The sequence below is a fragment of the Pleurodeles waltl genome, chromosome 11 (genome assembly GCF_031143425.1).
Source record: "Pleurodeles waltl isolate 20211129_DDA chromosome 11, aPleWal1.hap1.20221129, whole genome shotgun sequence".
Lineage (NCBI taxonomy): Eukaryota > Metazoa > Chordata > Amphibia > Caudata > Salamandridae > Pleurodeles > Pleurodeles waltl.
Genome location: NC_090450.1, coordinates 871,847,821 through 871,864,687, shown reverse-complemented (window position 1 = coordinate 871,864,687; position 16,867 = coordinate 871,847,821).

Sequence of the window (16,867 nt, the reverse complement as noted above, 5' to 3'; positions counted from 1 at the left end):
AAGGGATTGTGACAAACGACGTTATAATCGTTTTTTGTAGTGATCACAGATCAAGGTACCACTTACGAGTAACTATAGAGGGATCTGCTTTGGTTGTCTGGCTTTTGAAGCACCTTCCTTATTTTGTTAATGGAATTCACTATAATATTCTATTTTGCTCTTAACTTCAAAACCTGACTATGCTGTTAACACATAGTAGAGCATTGGTGCAAAGACTAGACACTATTTAAATAAAAACAGTGAGCTGGTTAACTAGCAGCAAGAAGCTGCTCAGTCGGCGCTGAGTTAGAGGTAGGTTGTGTAGGCCTCCTTGATCCAAGCAGATGGGTTGGGCTCGCTCCCAAGACGACACAATTACTGAAGCCTTTATTCAGGATTTACCTGCACGTTTCCAGGAACCCGAGCAAGCAAAGCCTATTCAAATGTCTTCTGGGTGTATGTAAGCAAATTAGAGGCCCTCTGACAGGGCACAGGTTACAGGCAAATAATGCTGCCCATATGGAAAGGAGAACCATGGTAGGGGAATACATGTATATATTAAAATTTGCTTTAAGAGATGTGATGTTCATTTCCAGCAATTGCGTAATTGCTATAAAAAGAATTTGCAGATATAATTTTAACTTGTTTTTTTCACAAAGGGCTTCTCGACGCAGTTTTTCCATTTTATTCCACTGCGTGCAACATGGATATTTTTATGTGAAAATGACGAATGCAAAAATTTTGGACACTGTTACCACGAACCCAAAACTTAGAAGCAATTACTAAATTTTTAAAAGCTTTGAGAATGTTAAATCACTAAGCAACGTAAACAATACCTTGACCACGAAAAAAAAAATGTATTTACGGGGAGATCACCTGCAACCTTCCTCCCACTCAATAGTTGGACTCTTTTTGGGGGAGTGATAGTCCTCGTACCACTTTCACAGCTTTCCACTACCTTCTCCAGTTCTGCATGTATGACCCGAACACCCTCGTATTACTCTTTTTAAATTGCAAAATTTTGAAAATAGACTAAAAGTGCCACCATATGGTGCAATGTCAAAAATATGTGCCTGTGTTACAAAATAAGTGCTGGTGACAAGCCTTGGCTAACAGCAGCACAAATTAAGCACACTGCACCCAAGTTATTTGTAGAGTCCACACTTACCTCAAACAGTATGTTTACACAATTGACAAGTAACAAGTATATATTGTTTTGCAGCATGAATCCTTTTCTGGATTCACATGCTGTGCATTATTCCACTATTTAGTGGTTGGGTCCGGAATTGTCTCTTTTTCTCCCCCCATCCCCGCTTTTGAGCGTCCTTCACCACCATTTGGTGAATGGTCTGACCCCTGCATGACCTCAGACGGAGCCCCAAGGATCCCAGACCAGGGATACCAAAGAAGGCCGGTTGCCAAAACAGGTAAAATCCTCCATGGGGAAAGAAACCTCAAATACATCGGAGGAAGAACAAACTACACCCCAAAAAAAACCATCGACGACCCAAGATGTAGAAAAGGCATTGGAGGAGGAGAAGAAAAGGTGTTGACTAGAGGCCGAAATGGCAGCACTCCAGCAGCGAACAAAGGAGTTCAACAACGCAGTAAAACAATTCCAAATTCCAAAACCCTCGACAACCATGGATGTCGAGGAGGAGGAGAAAACTGCACTTCAGGCACCGGCAACCCCCGAGTCTCACGAAGAAGGCTGAAAGGGAAAGCAAGAGGCTGGACATGGTGGGGAGAAAGATGGAGAGGGAAGCAGCAGACAATGGCGTATAACAAACTCCAGCGCTCTTCTCAATACATATGGCTATCAGCAGTGGGACAAAATCGAGGAGCTAATGAAAAAGCTCCCAGAAAGGGACAAGAAAATGACAAAGGCAATCATCCAGGAAGGTAAAACCATCTCCAACGCCTGCCTAAAATCGACGCTGGATGCCGCTGACACAGTCAGCAGACAAATGTGCACAGGGACAACCCTAAGAAGACACATGCATGGCTCAGAATATCCAGTTTCAAGCCCGAGGTACAGGCCTTTATCATAAACAAGCCCTTCACCGTAGAGGCTTTATTCGGCCAGGAATTGGATGAGTCCTTGCAAAAGATCAAACAGGACAACAAAACAGAAAAGAAATTGGGGGCACTACAATACAGAGGCAGCTTCAGAAGTGGAAGAAACACCATCAGAAGATCCATGGGAAGGGGAACCTTTGCTCCTGGACAACAGCAGCAGCAACTAATCCTCCCAGGGAAGTACTCAGAAAACTGGCCACCAGACTGGGACCAGCAATGGCAACACCCCACAAGACAGCCCTTTCTAGGAAGAGGGAGTGCAAGAGGCCAACCATCCACAGGAGGAGGAACAGCCAAGTGACTGAAGAATACCCCCAAGCCCACAGATGACACCGGTGAGGGGAAGAATAGCATAATACCCACTTCGATGGGAAGAACTTACTACAGGTTGCAAAGGCTACTGTACAGAACCCTCAACCCCACCACCACCAAATCCTCAGAAGAAGAAAATATATCAGAGAACATAACTAGTACAACTAAAGAAAGAAGTGAAAGAATCCCTGCAAAAACAAGCAATACAAAGAGTGCCAAAAAAGGAATTAAACAAGGGAAACTACTCACCCTACTTCCTGGTACCAAAACAAGCCCTTACGCTAAGCAAATCTTGGACCTCAGATTCATAAATAAATTCGTCTGCACACAACATTTCACGATGACAACCCTACATGAGGTAATCCCACTCCTGCAAAAGGGAGACTACATGGCAACCATTGACCTACAGGATGCCTAGATGCACATACCTGTAAACCAGGCACACTAAAGATACCTCATATTCACACTTGGAGGGATTCACTACCAGTTCAAAGTCTTGCCCTTCGAAGGAAAGTCAGCACCAATGGTTTTCACAAAACGCCTGGCAACAGTCGCAGCATTCCAGAGAAGGAGGGAGATTCACGTATACCCCTACCTGGACAACTGGCTAGTAAAGGCACATACAAAAGAAAAATGACAAAGGGATACCCAAACAGTGATCACAACCCTACAGGGTCTAGGGTTCTGCCTAAATCACAAAAATCATCCCCAAAACCACAGCAGAAAAAGATCTTCCTCTGAGCCAGACTGAACGCAAGGAAAGCACATGCATCCCCTACCCAGAGGAGAGTACAGTTAATCCCTGAGCAAACTCGCCTTTACCAGAAGGAGCAACGTCTGACAGTGAGGACAGTTCATGAAGCTAATGGGTATGATGGCACCATGCATCCCCCTCATAACTCAAGTGAGACTCCACATGCAACCATTCCAGGAATGGTTAGGCAACAACTGGTCACAAGCCACCAGGATTTGGGAGTAGCTAGTGGTTGTAACAGAGAAAATACAGAAAGAGACAGCAGTGAACATTCAAAGACATAACCATGGGAAGACCTTTCAAGACAGCAACTCCCTCGGTCACCATCACAACAGATGCGTCTCACAAGGGATGGGGAGCACACACAGACAACTTAAGGATTTGAGGACAATGGAACCAGACAGATGTGATAAAGCACATCAATTTCCTGGAGATGAAGATAGTGTTACTGGCCCTGAAAGCCTTTCAAACACAAGTATCCGGGAAAACAGTACTAATCCAAACAGACAATACAACAATATTCTATCTGAACAAACAAGGGGGCACAAAATATTTTACCCTAAGCAAACTAGCCCAATAAATATGGACGTGGGCGATACCACAAGGGATCAACTACCAGGGAACGTACCAGGGAAGGGCAACATACAGGCAGACAGACTAAGCAGACAGAAAAGCAGCCCACATGAATGGGAGATAAAACAAAGGAGTCTAGAAAAAATCTTCAAGATCTGGGGCACATAAACAATCAACATGTTCGCATCAGAAGACAACAAAAAATGCCAACTCTTCGCCTCCAGGTTTCCACACCACCAGTCAAAGGGGAATGCCCTGTCACTAAACTGGTCAGGGAGATTTGCGTATGCCTTTTCTCTGACTCCCCTAGTACCAAAGGTACTGTAAAAGGCCAGGGAACCAGTGACACCTCATACTAATAGCCCCTCAGTGGGCCAGACAAGCATGATATTCAAACCTCCTCGAACTGTCCAATGGACAGATGATGAAGATCAAGGTGGAATTGAACCGATTCACAATGCAAAACGAGCGAGTGTTCCACCCGGAACCAGCAACACTCAATCTAGCAGCATGGCGCCTGATTACATATAATTCCGACATCTACACCTAACAGCTAGAACCATGGAGATACTAAAGGAGGCTAGAAAACAAGAAACAAGAAAATGCTATGCATCAAAATGGGAAAGGTACTTCCTATGCTGCACAGAGAATAACACCCTAGATGCAATATCTAGACAAGAAACAGTAATAGCCTATCTTACGTACCTGCTGGACAGCGGATTCAACTTCTCTTCTCTCAAGGTACACTTGGCAGCAATAGTGACCTATACCAGGGGAGCATTATGGGAAAGGTTTTTTCACCGCATCTGTTATAAAGAGGTTCATAGAGGGATTAAAAAAAATAGCCCTTCCAAAAAGGGAACCAGCCCCAATGTGGAGCTTAAACACTGTATTGTCACAACTGATGACAAAACCATTTGAACCCATGCATAAAGCTTACCATGTTAAAAACTGCCTTTCTGATAACTATTCACATCGCTACAAAGAGTAAGCGAGATTCGAGCGCTAACAATACATGAACCATACATGCAAATTCACAAAGACAAGGTAGTTCTCAGAACAAACCCCCAATTCCTACCTAAAGTGATGAGCACATTCCATGTCAACCAGACCATCCAGTTGCTAGTATTCCTTAAGAACCCACAAACAGAATTGGAAAGAAAATTACATACCTTGGATGTAATGAGTGTACTGATATACTGTTTGGGGGAGACTAAGCAGTTCCATAAAGGGAACCAACTGTTTGTTTCATATGCCAAATCCAGGAAGCGAACCCCTATCTCAAAGAGGACTATCAGACGATGGATCGTGGAGACAATCCAAACATGCTACGCATCGGCTGGCAAACACCTACCACACTGGCCAAAAGCACACTCAACAAGGAAAAAGGGCGCAGCACTAGCATTCATGGCAAATGTGCCCATAGCGATTATCTGTGCAGCAGCAACAAGGGCATCCCCACACACATTCACAAAACATTATTGTGTGGACATTTAAATGCATAAAGAAGCCAAGCGGGAAAGAAGGTAGTATAGCACCTGTTTGCAAGCTCATCATTTCACCCCAATCAACCCAAATAAATGGGAAAATGCTACACAATCTAATGCACCACATGTGAATCCTGAAAAGGATTCATGCTGCAAAACGAAATGGTTACTTACCAGTAGGAGTAGTTTTGCAGCCTGAAGAGTTTTTTTGAGTCACATGCGACCTACTCACCTCCCCAGAAATTAGAAAAAGACAAACAGGTGGGGAAGAGGTCTTGTGTACATAAAACAACCAGAAAAAAGAGAGAAAGAAAAAAGAGAAAGGAAGGACACAACTAAAAAGAATCTGAGGATGGGTACTATGCAAAGGAACTTCCAGGGCACCATCTGACTTCATGCAGGGGATGGACCAAACACCAAAAGGTGGTTGACGACGCCCAAAAGTAAAACAAAAACAAGAAAAATGAGACAATTCCAGACCCATTCGTTGGCAGAATAATGCACAGCATGTGAATCAAGAAAACCCTTCAGGCTGCAAAACTACTCCTACTGGTAAGTAACCATTTTGTTACTCTGTGTTCATTTTATCACCAATGAAGGATGACGGGCTGAGTGGATTTCCCAGCATTTGGACCTGTTACAAGACGGGGTCAAGCCAACATTCTTCTCAGGACTCCCTCAACAACTGTTGGCACCCTAGTCTAGGTCCATTTTGTGGCCCGACTTCCGCTTATTGTTTATGAACAACACTGAAGCGTTACAGCCATGTATGTAGCATATGTATTGGAAAAAAACTGCACAGACGTGTAGCCCACTAAGCCACCACAAACGGGTAAGTCAAAGATGTTCTTACTATCCAACACAAAGGCATTCGTTAATGAGTCTGAGAAGGCTAAAGGGTTTAGTTGTTCCTTTTTTGCACCAGAAAAATATTTCCTTCTAAAAGATACCATTTTGTGAATAATTGTTTTCGAAGAGTAGGCCAATTCCAGCTGGAGCTTCTCTATCAGGACAGGCTCAGGCAAATGCTTCTATAATATCAAAGGTAATTTGACAGAGAGGTACATTGGGTGCTTTGAATGGGGTAATAACTGCAGCCAGTGCAGAGGCAATGGTGCCCAGATGTATGAGTAGGGCCCACATCGCTCAATTATGGCAGTGTTTTGCTGCATAACTGTGGCCTAGGAAGTGCTTAATTTTTAGAATAATAAGTGCCGGTGCTCAAAGCGCTGCCCAGAAATTGGTGGTGGCACCAGCCCACTGAGCAACATGCTGTGTGGTCTTAAATCAACCTCAGGACACTTTAATCCACCGCCAGACAAAGGGGGACACAACCAACAAAGTGTTCGGAGCGCAACATGCAATGCAGACAATGCCTGTGGGTTGCAGAACAGGTATATGAACTGAAGGAGGAGGACAGGTAGGTGCATATATTTTTTATAATTACTGGGCCCATCGCACAGGAGAGAAAAATTCAATAGCCCCGGCCCTGTTAAATATGTGCTGGAGCTAAGCACCGGAAACCACCAGCACAAATTAAGCACTGGTCCTAGAAAGATCGAATTTTTGTGTGTGCATCAGTGTTGATCCCACACTTGCCAGTCCACTGCTGATTTGTTTTTCTACTACTACGCCATCTTGTGGAAACAAACATATGTGCATGCTTTCTCAGTGTGAGCAACAAAATGGCTTTTTCACACACACAGCAAGTGGATTAAGACCAGCTCATAGTCAATCTCGTACAGAGGCTGTATTGTACATGGTGCCCAGAATATGGGCAATAGGTATGTGTGCTTGCTTTTTGCTCCTCCTAGCCATTATGGATTTAGAGCAGGGGACACAGATGCTTACATAGGCTATTCTTTAATATGGCTCACACTGTTCCTAGATATGTACCAACATGATCCCAAGGGGGCAAGGCCTCACTTGCATTGGGTTGTAGTCCCCCAATGAAAATTTGGGGTATTTTTTGCCTTGGTGCTCAAGCCATGTTAAGATGTGGGGGCAGATGCAAAGGTGCCATTAGAAGGCGGACTGTCTTTGCACCACATAGAGTTCCCCATCAGTCAAGGCACTTCCAAGGATGGCCCTTAAGAGGGGCCTCACTGCACCTGCCTTCAGGAGGATCCTTACCCACTTTTGAAACACAGGCCGGGTTGCCACCCCTAGTGAAAAGCAGGCCCGCGGATTCAAACAGCTTATTTTTCTTTCATTAATGAGCTGTTCTCAGCTCAGGCGCTAATTTGCACTTGCACTCTGAACAGATCATTGGCTGTAATAGTTTGTGCTGTCTCGGTCTGCTCCAGGTTGTGCCTGTTAAAGGTGCGCTGCGCCTCAGACTGGGGCGATGCGCCCAATGCACAACATGGGTGACAGCGCCTGGGCTTCTGCTGGATATGAGTATACAGACAAGTAAGCATGGATGCTGCTGATCCAGGTAAAACATGTTGCGCCAAGTTAGCTTGTAGCATAATAACTGACAATAATGGGGTGTAGGTTCTTGCAGGCCTAGCAGTGTGGGTTGATGCCCTCAGACAGCATCTGCTCTCACAAGGCTATTCAGTATCTGTGAATCCACTAGGTTTACTGAAATCTGAGGAAAAGAACGCGCACACACAATTCAATTTGTAATGCTTATATTTAGAGCACATTTAGCATCTGACCTACCAAGCAGTCACAAACCTAACCAGGGGCTGCTGTACATCCAGAAAGACATGAAAACCTTGACGGCAGATCATTGCATTCTCAAGGCACCTCCTCGTGCCACATTAGCGCCAATTATTTTACGCTATTGTGGCCCAACACGGCCAAAATCGCTGTGCTAAATTTACAAAGTGGTGCATTGCATGCGTAGCACCACTTTGTAACCCTTTGCACTACATTATGCCTGCACCAGGCATAATGTATGCAAAAGGGGGGTTCCCCCCATAGGGGCACCAAAAAAATGGCACATAGAAATCTAAGAGATGTCTTTGCGTAATTTTTTGGCACTTTTAACACCTGCTCAGACCAGGCATTAAAAGGAGGCACACCATTGTTTTTAATGAGCCTCAATGGGCTTTGCAGCATTAGAGTCAAAAAAAATTATGCTAGTCCTGCAAAGGTATGAACTAGCATAAAAAATGTTGACACTAGCTTCCATAACTACTGCCATGGTGCACCATATCTTAGATACAGCACACATATGGTGGCATTATGGGGGCACTAAATGGCAGCACCACTTTTCTTAAATCAGGCCCTTGGTTTCTTCGTCCCTCGGAATGGAAAGAACTTATCCAAACTGAAGAAATCACGAAGACTAACATCTTCTGACAATCCTTTGGTTAGCTCTACTAATGATAATCAAACTTATACCAACACTTAACCTTTCCATCTTCCTTTTATATTCATAGTCATATCCTTCAGAGCACTATGAAGTGAGCCCCATAATGTTCTGGCTCTTCAAAAAAATAAATAATAAAACAAAAATAAATAAATAAATATATAAATCCATATTATATCACAACCTAGCCAGCAAAATAAAAGCAAATGGAACACCGTAGAAATTTATACACCCGATACTACAACCTTGAAAAAGTATCTTTTATCTGTATCTGAAACAAGTATGTGGTACATTTGGGGTTTTCTGGGAGTTAAATGTCCTATATGTTGCTAAGAAATCTCTGAAGAAGCTTGTAAAGGCCTAGTTGCAACGTGAGACAATTGATTTTATTGTGTATGGGAGCACCTGCCACAACATATCGTTGCCAGATATCTTGGAATACCGCTAATTCAGAGAAAATAGATATTTGTGCTTACTTTATTTTATAAAATGTTGCTATCTGCTCAAAATGTAGGAGCTGAAGCTTTGGAAAGGGCAGGTGTATCTTTTATTATGTCTCTTTCACTCTTTAACCAACTGGTTTGACAGACCGCTACACAACACTTGGTAGCAATTGGTAAGTATATTTAACTCAAGGGCAGAGCTTCCCTAGATTGGCTCATTTAATTTTAGACAAACTTTATTTGACCCTTCTGAGCCTTGTCATCTAATATATTAGTGGACCCAATCATTTTGTTTTATGATACTGATTAATTTTAGCAACTGCTTTCATTGGACGTGGCTCGCAATAGGGCAGGGCAATATCAGGCATCCCTCTAGAGTGAGAGCAGACCAGGTGTCAACCAGATTGCTCTCATGAGCATCAAGTTGAGTCCCCTACTGCAGGGAGTACAGCACCATCATTACAATCACGATGGAAATACTCCTTGCACGAGTCCTCCATTCCAAAATTCCAAAATTATGTTGTGACCGCAAAGATTGACAAGGGTTGGAATATGCTATACAATCTCAAGTAACATAAACAAAAACCAGCATCAATGGCTAACAGGGATGTGCCTTGGCCTTAACAACTCCACTTTTTTACTGGGCTCACGTTGCATTGTGGGCATTGCAGTTTGATTTGTTACATAAAAAATAAAAGGCCAATAGCCTACATTCTCATGTTCAGGTGCATTAAGGTCATTATAGGTAATCATGTGGTAAACGTGCCCTCTTGCAACTCACATGTATTTCATTCTGTTTGGTGAAGTGCAGTTTTGTAAACAGCTACACATCCCTAAAGCGTAGTGCAACTAGCTTTATTTGTTGAAGCGCAAACATTCCCACCTCACTCAATGCATGGTGGCCAGATTCTTGAAAGTAAAAACCTGAATCCTAAAAATGTGTTGTGACTGCACTCCAACAAACCACCATCAATGTCTGTCAAGCTGGTTTTATTTAATACGCCTTCCAGTAAACTGTGGACCTTGTGCTCAAATATGTAATTTTTCATAGTTGCATGACTACTGCATGTTTCAATAGCTGTTATTATTACTGTCTCCACAGAAGAGGTGAGAGATCAAGTATGGTAGGCATATTAGACACCGGATGCTTGGGGATCATCAGTCTCTGATGCCCTCTTGCTAGGGTAATCAGTCTTCCCCTAATGCTGGGATAGTCCCCATTTTTTTCACCTGCTTGCCTGGCCGATTTCTGTGAATTTGTCTGGTCTTTGTGGAACAGCTTTTATATGTTCCAACACAGCAGTAAGCAACTGTTAACAGAAAGCAATTTAATGTTCCCCTGGGGTGAGGTAAAATATTGGTCCTTCTATTTTTGTGAAATGTTCTGTTTTTTTGTTTTTTGGTCACCCTACCTCATGCATTAATCAAGTGCTTGAGAAAGATTCATATTTGCACCTTCTGGTTTGACAATGGAGTGTTTCTTTCAGCCTAGCAAAGTAAATCACCCTATTTGGCTGAAGTTGCCATTATCAGAGCATGGCCCTAACTCAAACTGGAGGACACCAGTGAACTTGTTTGCCCCGTGTAAAATCAAGTCCTGCTAAGCGTGCATGGTTTATGCCTACTAGGGGCAGGAGGTTTTTCTTCCAAAGGCCAGGCCGGCTCCGCCATGTCTGTTTCGACAATCCTCTCTCACGGCTGGCTCCACGCGGGCTTCCAGGGCGGTTAATCCAAAATATATTCCACCCACCGTGACCCCGCCAGCCCAAGTGGAGCATGCAGATTCCAGGCCTGCACAATGAGCTGCCTGCATTAGGATAATGGCATTCAGCTTCGAGTAGGCTTCGAGTCGTCTCGAGCCCCTATCAGTCAGGCTCTTGTCTGCGTCAGCTGTTGAGGCACCGCAACATATGGCCTGTCATTATCTAAGGCCAAGGCCCACCAGAGAGGCTTAATGTTTAAACAATCACACATCCCAAAGGCGAAGGCTGCCTGCTCGTGTGAGGATAACATTTTATCGCAAATCTGCCAGCAACTTATTTTAAGTTCTCGCAGCCTCTAGCAACCAGATTCACGAAAAGGAGCCAGTCTTTGTTCTTATTTTAATTCTCCTCATCGTGAAAGAAAAGTCTCATTATGGCTGATTATTCCAAAGTGCTGAATGTTTATGCACAGATTTCAGTCAAGGACAAAGCCCTGCGCGGGCTCGGGAAGGATTTGTTTTTTAATCATGCTCCCTGCACTCAAAGTACCACAGAACAAATATGTCTCTCTGTTTTTTTTTTCGTTTTTGCATTTCATGTCTTGTAACAAATGTCTTGCTAAACAGAAGAGATTTGGTCTGCTGAAAACAGCTTAAGCAAACAGATCATCTTTGCTGATGCGGGTGTGCATCTGAGGATAAAATTCAATCAGGGCAGCGAGTTGTTTTTCATTTCTCGCCACTGTTCCGAGTATGAGATAACTTCCACTGCTCTGACCTCAGTGGTTTCGCCCTTTCTAAAACATAGCAGCGTGTGCACTTTCATAAATAGGATTATGCACACAATATGGTCTGTTTTTGCTCACACGATCAAACTACACAATGTTTAGGTGTGTTTTCAGCTTGTCTTCACTCACACTCACCTCACATGCCAGTGCATTGTGGTGTCAGTCTGGCAAAATATGTTGGGAGGACGGTTACTATCTTGAAAGACATAATGACTTTAAAAAGAATATGGTATCCCTTGGTAGTGGATGCAGGGGCGGCTCCTCCGCTATGGCGGACGAGCATCGCTGGAACACCGCATCCCCGCCAGCAGCAGCAGCTGCAAACATTTTACAACGAAACGATAATAAACTTTGTTTATCATCCTTTCTGTGTGATAGGGGCAGGGCCATCTGGGATGACGGCGACAAGGGCCTTCTCGGGCCAACCAAGCACATATACGTACTGTGCTCTCTCCTTCCCGGTACTGTATTACTGGGCTAGAGGAAACAGGCACAGGCTCCCAGTCTGCTTGGGACCACCCCGCTGGACACTCCCATCCAATTCTAACGCTACTCTAAGCAGCGTCAGGATTGGCCACAGGGCAGTCTGGGAGCCTGTGCCTGCCTGCAGTGATGAAGGGAAGAGGAGCGGCGCGGCAATGGAGCAGGTAACTTTGTATTCTTTTTTTTATTAAATGCCCCCCCATACTGCAGGGTACATAGGGGCCCATTATAAATAATAGCATGCCCCCTTTTAACGCCTGCTCTGAGCAGGCATTAAAAGTGCAGATAAAAATGGTGCAAGGAAATCTCGTAGATTTCCTTGCGCCATTTTTTTAGCCGCCCAACAGGGGAACGCCCCCCATGCATACATTATGTCTGGCGCAGGCATAATGTGGTGGAAGGTTTTACAAAGTGGCGCAATGCATTTATTGTGCCACTTTGTAAATATGGCGTGGAAAAGGCCACTTTAGCACCACCTAAGTGTAAAAAAATGACGCTATGGCGGCTAAAGGTGGCGCTAGGGGCACTTAAATATGCCCCTAAAAGCGTCCAGATGTTGAATGGTAGGCGCCCTCTTAGAAGAAGAGAAGTAAACATGAAATAGGTTCCCTCCAGTAAGCTATGCTCCTGTTGAAAACGACTTAAGAGTGGCTACCTAAGCAGTATGACTGCACATCATATGCACACTGAAAATGATGGATCGCTGGATGTCATTTTGGAGACAGAGGGGAGATTATCAAAAGTTATTGCACTCTATCATGTGAAAAAATAACAGGAGCATGCTAGTAGAAATGCTTATACATTTTGTTCATGCTGCAGATTTTCAATTAACCTGTACAGGGAAATCTACTTAAAACATGCCAGTTTGAACATAGCCACCTTGCAGTGTATTGGACACAGTATGCTGCAACTTCAAGCAAAAAATAATGTAAGTACCATTGAGGCACTTGTTGCTCATAGATATCTTTGAACTTTAAAGCTTAAGCACTCATTTCCAGGACTAATTATCCTTTTACAAACTATTGTAATCCGGAGGGATTGTCTAAATGGTCCAATTGATGTTAACCAAGCCTAAAACTAGGCAAATGAATTAGGTTGTTAAATAATGCACTTGGTGGCATCTGGCAACCTAGACCAGATATTTGACATTTCTTTAAGTCGGACATGAGCCACTCTTCAAACCTGCTCTTGTTTTAGCTATGTGTACTGGGACTTGTAGAACTGCTATAAGGCAAAACACAAAACTACCAGAAAGCAAAGAATAAATCCTGGACTGAATAAGCCACTCATGTCTGACATGGAAGACCTTGAGTGGTCTATCCAAAACAACTTGATATAATCTAGGTCCCATGCCAACTTTGTTCCATTTGAATGTTACAGTAATCACTATTTTGTGTCCTATATAATGCCCAGATTACTTACTTGTAATCTTCATTGCACAGCATTTTATTTTCCCCATCCCAGTCAGTAAAACATTAACTTTATCCTCTTACGACCAATGTGTCTATAGCAAGGGGACAAATAAAAAAATAGTATTTACAAGCCCACTGAATGCAATACCTATTAGACTATACATGATCCACATTAGTTCCTGAATATAGCAAGACCAATGACAAGAAGGGAGGCCGCTAATCTTAGTATGGCAGCAGAGTGCTAGAACATGAGAGGGAAGAGTAGGACGGAGTGTAATGAAGATTTGTGGTAAGCAATCAGGCATTAGACTTATGTCCACTCATCCATGTCACAGTCATTAAAACATAAGAATGAAGCAAGCAAAACACCACAAAACTACCAGAAAGCAAATATTAAATCCTGGACTGGAATAAATGTTAGAAATTGGGTCTCTAGTTGACAGAGGTATGCACCATGTTCAAGTCGGGACCACAATCCTAGTCAGGACAGGTCAATGACATGACATAAAGTAGCCTGTGCTCACCCTCTGGTAGCTTGGCACAGAGCAAGCAGGCCTAACCTAAAGGGCAATGTGTAAAGTACGTGTGCAACATACACACAATAACCTCAGGTGATACACCATAGAAAAAGACTCCACAAGGATGTAGACAAATAACGCTTCTTTATCTGGTTAATTTTAAGAACAGCACAATATAGATCCAATTCATAAATAGCAAAATATTTGCTTTTTAGGCTAAAAAATAAAGCAAGGTTGAGGAGGAAATGCAGAGATCAAAGGGGTGGTGCCGGGGGCTCCTCTGCACGCATGGGTGTGCTATGTTTTGATGGACTCCTGTACTATCCTGGTTGCACTCCTCACGGGGAGCGGTTTGCAGCTAAGCTGGGCAAAGCCGCTTGGGTTGGCTTAAAGTAGTGAGCGGCAAAGGAAAGCAGAGCCACTCCGGATGGTTCACAGGTACCAGCGGCAGAGTTTAACAAAGAGGTTTGGTGTTGACTGGAAGTAGCGTGCAGCAAAAGAAAGCAGGGCCGCTCCAGACAGTTCACAGATACAAGTGGCAAAGTTTGGCAAAGCTGCTCGGTATTGACAAAAAGTAGTGAGTAGCTAAGGAAAGCAGGACTGCTCCGGAAAATTCACAAGTACATGCAGCAAAGTTGGGAAAAGTCGCTCGGGTTGACGGAAAGTAGCTAGTGGGAAAGGGAAGCAGGGCCGCTCCGGGCAGTTCGCAGTTGGGAGCGGTGAAGTTCTGCAAGAGCCGCTCAGGTTGGATTTGAAAGTAGCGAGTGGCAAAGGAAAGTAGAAGCCACTGGGGGCCACTATGGGTTAAGAGAACAAGTCTTGGGTTACTGAGTGGAGATCAGCAGGCAGTAGGGCGACACAGCAAAGAAGGGCAGCAGTTCCTTAGAGCAGTCAATCCTGGCAGAGTAACAATCCTGGCACTCGGAAGACTTCTCCAGCAGTATCATTTTCTTGAGTCCAGAAGTGTACTGATTTTAGTGGCTGAGGGACCCAGTACTAATACTAGAAAGTGCCTTTCATGCAGGGGGTGACTGCAAAGAGTTCTTGTGAAGTGCACAAGTCCCTCTTTCAGGTCAGTCTCGGCTCCAGACTATCGGTGGTAGGTAATCAGCCCCTTTGTGTGAACTCTAGTCACTACCCTTTGAGGTGCAACTGTGAGCCCTTCCCAACCTCCTTCCCAGGAAGACCCATCAGTATGCAGATGCAGGCAGATGCAGTTGAGTATCCTGTGTTGTGGGTGTCGGATGGGAATGCACAAATATAGCTGTCATCTAGCACAAGCCAGATGCAGTGGCTGCTCCTCTGATATGGCGGATGAACGTCGTGCCCTACCCCGCCAGCAGCAGCAGCTGCAAAAGTTTTACTACTAAACAATAGTAAACCATGTTTATTATTGTTTTGTAGTAAAAGAGGCGGGGCATTGGGGATGACAGCCATGGAGGGGAGTGCACTGTGCACTCCACTCAGTGTGCATGTATGTTTGGCCGGCCGTCTCGGGCTGGCTGAACACACGTGCACTGTGCCCTCTCCAGCCCGGCACTATGTTGCCAGGCTGGAAAAAGCAGGTACAGGCTCCCAGTCTGCCTGGGAGCACCCTGCCTGGGCACTCCCAGCCAATCCTAACGCTGCTCTCAGCAGTGTCAGGATTGGCCGCAGGGCAGGCTGGGAGCCTGTGTCTGCAGCCTGCAGGATAGGAGTGGCGTGGTGGTGGCGGTGGCAGCGACGGCGAGTGAAGGTAAGTGTATTTTTTAAATTAAATTAATCCCCCCCACACACATACCGCGCTGCCCCTTCAAACCCATGAGCCGCTCCTGGGCAGACATGTATTGGGGACAGGCTGTGAGCACAAGGCCAGTGAATGCAGAGAAATGCCCACTTTCTAAAAGTGCCATTTCTAAAATAGTAATAATAAATCCGATTTTACCAGTAAAGAGGATGTGTTATTACTATTCCAATGGAATTAAACATGGTGCAGCTATTCCTCTCAAATCAGGAATTACAGCTTAACCCCTTCGCTGCTAAGCCGTTTCACCTGTGCTAAGCCTTTTTTTGGCTATTTGGGGTAGTGCGCGCTTAGGCCCCCATAACTTTTTGTCCATATAAGCTATCCATGCCACATTAGCATCCTTTTTACAACATCCTTGGGATTCTAAACAAATCCAGGGTTTATGGATTCCCCTGAAGGGGACCAAGAAATTAGCCAAAACACAACTATATTTTGGCTTTTTTGGGAAAAATGGAGAAAAAGTGCTGCAGAAGAAAGCGTCTGTTTTCTGCGCTACAAATGGCATCAATGAAGGGTTTGCAGTGCTGAAATGACCACCTTCTTAGCTTTCGGGAATAGGCAGGCATTAATCAGTCAGAAAACCAAAATTTTCAACAAAGTTTTGGCATTTTACTGGGGCATACCCCATTTTCATATTTTTGTGCTTTTAACCTCCTTCCAGTTAGTGGTAAAAATGGGTGTGAAACCAATGGTGGATCCCAGAAAGCTACATATTTCTGAAAAGTAGACAAAATCTGAATTCAGAAAGGAGTCATTTTTTATAGATCTTTAAAGGTTTTCCTACAGAAAGTAACAGTTTAAATAAAACAGTCTTTAAATTGAGCTGAAAAAACAGCCATTTGTGTCTAAGTTTTCATCTGAAAAGAACAACCATTTGTGTCTAAGTTTTCATCTGTAACTTTTTCTAACTATGGCAGACTTTTTAAAGCAATATACTGTTATGTCTCATGCACCCTTCTGGTTGCAGGGGTATATAGGAAGTGTAGGTTCAACAAGAACCCGAAGTACCCAGTGCCAATAACTGAGCTGCACCTTGCAATGGTTTTTCATTGTGTACCAGGTGTACAGCAGTTCATTTGGTAAAGTATAAAGAGTGAAAAATAGGCATCAAAGAAATCTATGTACAGTATTCCTGAAATGGGCACAAGTTATGGAGTTTAGAAGCCGTAGTTATTGCACAGCTCTGAATTTGTAGGGACCCATACTAGCATGTCAGTTTGAGGTCATTT